Raw genomic sequence first — 7,456 nt, 5'->3', positions numbered from 1 at the left:
TGCTAGTAATTTGTCCTCAATTTCTCCTTATAATGATAACGACCGTGTTATTGTGGGTAATGGCACTCAACTTCCAATCTCGTATACAGGTCATGGTATTATTTCTACTCCGTCTTCATTTTTTTCTTTAAAAGATGTTTTAATTGTTCCTAATCTTTCCACTAGTATCCTTAGTGTTTGAAAGTTTGTCAAAGACAATAATTGTTCAATTGAATTTGATGGTTTTGGTTTTTCTATCAAGGACTTCAAGACGAAGAAAATACGTCTCAGGTGCAATAGTACAGGACCTCTCTTCTCCATCTCGTCTCCTTCTTCTGGCATTGGTGCGGCTACAGCATTTGCTGTGATTCGTGCTTCTTCAACTATTTGGCATCCTCATTGAGGGCATCCAAGCCCATTAGTTTTGGCAAATTTAGTTTGAGCAAATAAATTACCTAGTAATTCTTCGTTGAAGTGTTTAAATATCTTATGTAATGCTTGCCAACTTGGCAAGCACCATAAATTACCTTTCATGAATTCAAGTTCTTTCGCTTCTTTTCCTTTTGAATTGATACATAGTGATATTCGGACTTCCCCTGTTCCCTCAGTTATTGGTTTTCGCTATTACATACTTTTTCATGATGATTTCAATAAGTTTTCTTGGGTTTTTCCTATCAAACAAAAGCCTGAAGCCTTCACCGTGTTTAAGCATTTTTTTGCATATGTTTTGACTCAATTTTCTTCTAACATAAAAATATTACAGTGTGATGGGGCTGCAGAATATGTAAAGTTTGGTGATTTTCATTCCTTTCTTAGTGATAACGGTATATCTCTCTGAATTTCTTGCCCACATACGCACCAACAAAATGGCAAGGCTGAGCGTATGCATCGCACTATCCTTAATATGATACGTTCTCTTCTTTTTCAAGCTTCTCTTCCCTCTTAATTTTTAGTAGAATTACTGCATACTACTGTCCATCTCCTAAATATTCTTCCTTCTTCTGGAATTAATTTTAAAACTCCTTTTGCACTTCTTTTTGGTAAGTCACCTCCGTACGATCATCTACATGTTTTTGGTTGTTCATGTTATCCTAATTTAGGTGACTATTGCAAAACTAAATTAAGTTTGCATTCTAACCATTGTGTTTTCCTTGGTTATCGGTGTTTTGATCCCTCAAGCAACAAAGTCTTTATCTCACGTCATGTATGAGTTGATGAAGATGTTTTCCTATATCCATCTCTCACTTCAAAAGTTTCTTACCAACCCTCTACATCTTTGTTTAAATTTCCTAACAGATTAAATTTCTCACTGCCTACAAATTTGCGTACTTTTGCGTCCGCTTCCTCCAAACACTTCATCTTCTCTATCCTCTTTAGAGTCTCCTATTTCAAACTCTACTCCTATCAGATTAGGTAATACATTGCCAGATTTAACTCAAACTCCTCATTCCAGTAGCCAACGTCAAACTGATATTTTTGTCCCTACTTTATCTCTAACTAACCGACCAGCCACTTTCCCTTTAGATAACCTTCACACTCCTTTACCACCTTCAATTCCTTCTCTTATCCAGTATACACGTAGGAGATATCATCCTCCAAGATTATTTCCACCTTTAATTTAATCACCTCAATCAACACACCAACTATGTGCCACCCTAATATCTCATCTTCTAATGTCTTATCTCCTATTAATTCTCCACCTTCTAATGATCCCCTAAGGAGAAATCTGTTGCAAGCCAACAATTTTACTTCAACTATAATTCAATCTCCGATTCCATCTTATTCTTCTCATAGAAATCAACTTCCACCTATATTTAACACCCTTCTCCCAATACAACTCCACGTATCCTCTCAAGTCCAATTCACAGTGTTTCCCCTAACAAACTATCTTCTCCTGCTGCGTCTAACACTTTACCTCTTCCCTCGGCCACATTACAAGTTTCTCCCTCTTCTATTTTGCATTTATCAAAATCACCTTATTCTTATCCTAAATTTCATCATATGGTTAATCTCAACTAGACTAGCTCTCTTAAACCACACATACTCCCGTCCTTGATCTCTCATACCTCTTCCCTTTAGTCTGAACCATCCTCTTTAATGAATGCCAACAAATGCCCTCATTGGAGACTCGTAATGGCTAAAAAGTACAATGCTCTCATGGCCAGTCACACTTGGGATTTGGTACCACCACCACCTAATGCCAACATTATTGGTTGTCGTTGGGTTTTCGAAGTAAACAGAAATTGAATGGATCACTTGAGCGCTACAAAGGTCGTCCTGTCGCTCAAGGTTATAATCAGCAGTAGGGAGTTGACTACAATCAAACTTTTAGTCCTGTGGTGAAACCAGTCACTATGTGTATTACCTGTGTCTAAGGGTTGTCCTGTCCATCAATTAGACGCCAAGAATGCTTTCTTATGTGGCACTCTTGATGAATTGGTATACATGAAATAGCCTACTGGCTTTGTTCATCCACAATTTCCACATCATGTTTGTCGGTTGAACAAAGCTCTTTATGGCTTAAAACAAGCTCCAAGAGCATGGTTCCAACATTTTACTTCCTTTCTTCTTCGTCATGGTTTTCAAAATAGCATGTCTGATTGCTCAGTTTTTATTTACACCCATCATTCTGATATTGCAATTCTTCTTCCCTATGTAGATGACATTCTTTTCACTGCATCATCTACTAAATTGCTTAACTCTTTGATTAAATCACGGGCCGAGAGGAGCAACTAATATCGCTACAGCAAGGATTTTACACTTTGTAGGTCTGAGTAAAATACTCCAAAGACCACTACACACTCAAAAGAAATAACCCTCTTTTAACATTTTCCTACCTCACTACAATATCGCTCACACTTTCTATTTTCCTCATAGACTATTTCTCTATCTGATAATGCCTCACTCTTTTTTCTTTCTTTGTTTAGTGTGGCATGGTAGGATGCAGTTTTGCAACCACCCATTCTGGCTCTGCACCTTCCAAGTGCATGCATTCCTCTTTCTCATTCATAAAAAGAATAACATTATCATTGTTTTGCACCGTGGCAATTGTGCTTCGTCTCTGGCCACTACGTTCACCTTTGCCCTTTTTTTATTTGAGCAATCTCTTTTGAAGTGACTTTGTTGATAGCAATTTATGGCTCTTGATTAGGATCGGTTCTTAGACTTCCCACGAGCTCCGGATCTACCATAGTTGCTCAAAATCCTGCCTCTAGTTTTTGTGATGAGAGCTTGTCCATGATTTTCAGGCTTCTTTCTCATCTTCTCACTGAGTAGAAGAGCTGATGTGACATCCTTCAGCTCAATGGAGTCTTTACTGTCACGACCAAACCCGCCATGACTGGCACTCACACTAACTCCTAGTGGGCGAACCAATTCTTAAGCCATCTACTCATTTAAGTCCATTTTTATATTAACCATTTCACTCAGTTATTAGCCATTCAAGCACAAGATAAATCAAAATTTAGCCATGCCATAAAATAATGAAGTAAATGCGGAAGTCCTAACTATTACAATCCTAAAATCCGAAAGTCACAGTACAATGACTCTAATCCAAAACATGTCTAAGGAAGGTAAGCTGTCTAAATAAATAACCAATAATGTCTGGAATAGAAATAGACATCAGAAAAGAAGATCTTCGGGCGGCCTGGCATGGATAGAAGCTCAACCTAAATCTGTCGCCCTAACGACCTTAACATTAGATATGAGGTCGGATAGCAGTCTCTGGATCACAATTTGCACTCAAAAGAATGTAGCAAGTTAGTGTCAGTACAAACACTATGTGTCGATAGATATCATAGGCCGACTAAGGCTAGTACCATGCATACATCATAAAATCAATAAAATAGACAAACCAGCCATTAACACATAATCAATTAACTCAATCAACAAGACATCCAAGGATATTAACAATCAAGTCACCCAATGATATCAAGAGTCAAATCAACGGAAGCAAATAACGGAAATAAGTCTACCAACAATAACCATATACACGCTGTACACACATGCTAACTGATGTCATTGCTCAGTAGTCATGACTTGCATGGGACCCGTGGTTTCATGTACCACTCGTTCGGGACTCACTCCCCGGACCCAAGCTCACAACTAGGCCACATCCTTACCCCCGGTCAAATGTGCCTATTCATATCTATGTCTCATCCTCACCCCCGGTCAAATTAACATATATATAGTGTCACATTATTTTCAATAGTCAAATTATCATTTGTATCTCAATTCCTACAAAAAGATCATATTAACTTCTCATCACAACATCATCAACTTGTAAGTTCCAACACAATGAATAGTGGCACGAAGCCCACATAATCACTCAATCAATGGCATATAGGAAGTTCAACCACACACAATCACGTTTGAAGACTAGACATGCTTTCTCCTATTAATTTCACAACACATACAATCAACTAATCAAAGTCTAACTCAAGTAGACCGTAACCTACCTCAAATGTAGAGCTGGAACAATGCAGATTACTCCGCTACAGCCTTTCCCTTCCGTAAAGCCTCGGAACGCTCAAAGTCTAGCAATTAGAATGCTCAATAAGTCATAATTACTCTAGTCACAAAATCAATTCAAGAACACCCTTCCCTTTAGCCCCATTCCAATGGGTGAATGATTTCTAGGTGTAAATCAACCTAAAATTTTCCTTAGCAACCACCAATTATCAATTTATAAGGCCATTTAATCAAAACATCTATTACAAGCAGTTTCCATGGTCAAGCTACTATTTTTATGAAACCCTAAGTCTCAATTCACTTAGTTCATGACTCTAATGGTTCAATTCTTGATTAAAAGGTGATAACCCAAGCCATTAGATGATAAACACAGGATAATAATCATAACCTATCAACTATAAAAGGTCTATTAGGTTCCAGGGTTACTATTTCTAATTCTCCATTATAGACCCATAAAGGGATGATAATCATTAATGATGGAAGGAATGGTTGAGACTTACCTCTCAAGGATATTCTTACCCTAGCTTGAAATTTCGCCCTAGGTTCTTGTGGGGAATTGCTTTGGAGTTTTATGAATAAAGAATTCGGAACTAAGTGTTTAAAAGCCGACATTTTGTTCTCGTCGATCGCTGCGGCGGTCAAATTGTCGCTGCAGTGGTCTCGCTATAACGGCTAAATGCCCACTATAGCAAACTACTCCAAACCTTTCCTCCACTATGGCGAGCCTGGACCCGCTACGGCGGTCCAGTGTTCGCCATAGCTGACACCCCAGTTCCTACCTGTACGCAGCGGTGAGAGGATCACCGCTGTAGGGTCCCGCCGTAGCGTACATCCCCCGCTGCAGTGGTACCACTGAAGTAGTAAGCTCACAATGTTCCCAGTTTTTCAACTCTACCACCCAACCTTTCATCCGAGGCCTCACAAACACAAACAAAACATGCAATAGATATCAAAACACCATACGAACTCACCCGTGGCTTCAGGATTCCCAACAGAGTTCTAATTTCCTATGTCACCTCCCGATGGACTCAATACAATCAAACAACAATCACAAACAAGTCAATTTTTCAGTTTTTAAACTTATACAATCGAGTTTCTGTTAGCTCGTGCTACCCTTGAGAAGGTTCTTTTTGGTGGGGTGATCCTATGTTTTCCATAACGAATGGGAGGGTCGTTACACTTACCATGAAAGATAGTTGTTGCCAAATTATCATAAGAAGATGGCAATGAGTTTAGGGGCACGTTGTCTTTATCTTCCTCTTTGATCTTTACTCTGAGGTTTTCTAACTGTGTGATTAGTCCATTAATAACATTTAAATGTGACAAAAAAATTGTACCTTCACCCATATGTAGGGCGTACAACTGCTTCTTTAGGTACAATTAATTTGTAAGCGTCTTGGACATGTATAGATTTTCTAACCTTGTCCAAATGCCCATGCACTCTCTTCATCAATGATGTTATTGACCACATCATCTGTTAAGTGCAACCTGATTGCACTAGCTGTCTTTTCATCCATTTCTTACAAATCCTCAAGTTTCATGGATTCAGGCTTTTTGGATTTGTCGCCTAGTGCCTTGGGCAACCCTTGTTGGATGAGCAGATCCCTCATCCTTCTCTATCATGTTGAGAAACCGTTATCACCGTTAAATTTTGCTACCTTGTACTTTACTCCAGACATTTTTCTTTCACCAAGTATAGTACGACCTACCGCAAAGAATATTTATGTGAATGAGCAGAACCTGTGCTCTGATACTACGCATTGCAGTAAAAAAAAAGTGTTAGAATATTTGCTTTTGGACTACAGTAACTTTGTTTTATTGCTTTCGAATAACTTTGTTATACTGTTAGTAATTAGTTAGTTAGATATATATTCTGCAGAGATATTCGAGGCTAGGTTAGTTAGTTAAAGCTATACTCTGCTAAGATATTCTAGGCTAGTTTATGATTATATTTTTAATTTTTTGACCCTATAAATGCAGAGCTAAACATAACTAAATAGTAAAACTCTCTTTGACCATATTGCAGTATATTTTTCTCTCAGTATTTTTTCTCTTTATTTCCTACGTTTCTTTGTTAAAAAACAACAATTGGTACTAGATCCATTTTCTTGAGGGACCTATGAGTGAGATGGATTCTGAAAATAGCTTTTCTCAAATAGCTCCTCCTGTCTTTGATGGTGAGAATTATCATCTCTAGGCAGTAAGAATGGAGACTTATCTTGACACTTTAAATATTTAGGAGGCAATGGAAGAGGATTATGATGTTCTTCCGCTGCCAAATAATCCCACCGTGGCCCAGATCAAAAGCCAAAAGGAAAAGAAAATCAGCAAATCAAAGGCGAAAGCAACTTTATTTGCTGGTGTGTCTGCAACAATTTTTAGGAGGGTTATGGCTCTCAAAACAGTAAAAGAAATTGCTGATTATCTGAAGAAATAATACACAGGAGATGGAAGTATACGAGGCATGAAGGTGCAGAATTTAATAAGGGAATTCGAATTAAAAATGATAAAGGAATCTAAAACCGTCAAAGAGTACTCAGACCGGCTTCTTGGCATTGTTAACAAGGTAAGGTTGCTTCGCACTAAATTTAAAGATTCAAGAATTGTTGAAAAATTCTTGTTACGGTGCCTGAAAGATATAAAGTATCCATAACTACCTTGAAAAACACAAAAGATTTGTCCAAGATTACCTTGGTATAATTACTAAATGCATTGCAGGCACAAGAATAAAGGAGGCTTATAAGTCAAGATGGTATGCCTGAAGGAGCCTTGATAGCCAACCACAAAACTCAAAGTAAATGTAATAATGCAAATAAAAATTACCCACCTTGTCAGCACTGTGGCAGAAAAGGTCATCCTCCATTTAAATATTGGAAGAGGCCAGATGCACACTGCAAGATCTGCAACCAACTTGGTCATGAAGCAGTGATTTGCAAAAACAAATCTCCAAAAAATGAAGCAGATGCCCAAGGCGTCAATGAAGAAGAAGAAAAAGACCACTTGTTTG

This window comes from Lycium ferocissimum, chromosome 12, assembly GCF_029784015.1.
Source record: "Lycium ferocissimum isolate CSIRO_LF1 chromosome 12, AGI_CSIRO_Lferr_CH_V1, whole genome shotgun sequence".
Taxonomy (NCBI): Eukaryota; Viridiplantae; Streptophyta; class Magnoliopsida; order Solanales; family Solanaceae; genus Lycium; species Lycium ferocissimum.
The sequence above is the reverse complement of the archived record's forward strand: the minus strand, read 5'-3'. Positions refer to the sequence as shown.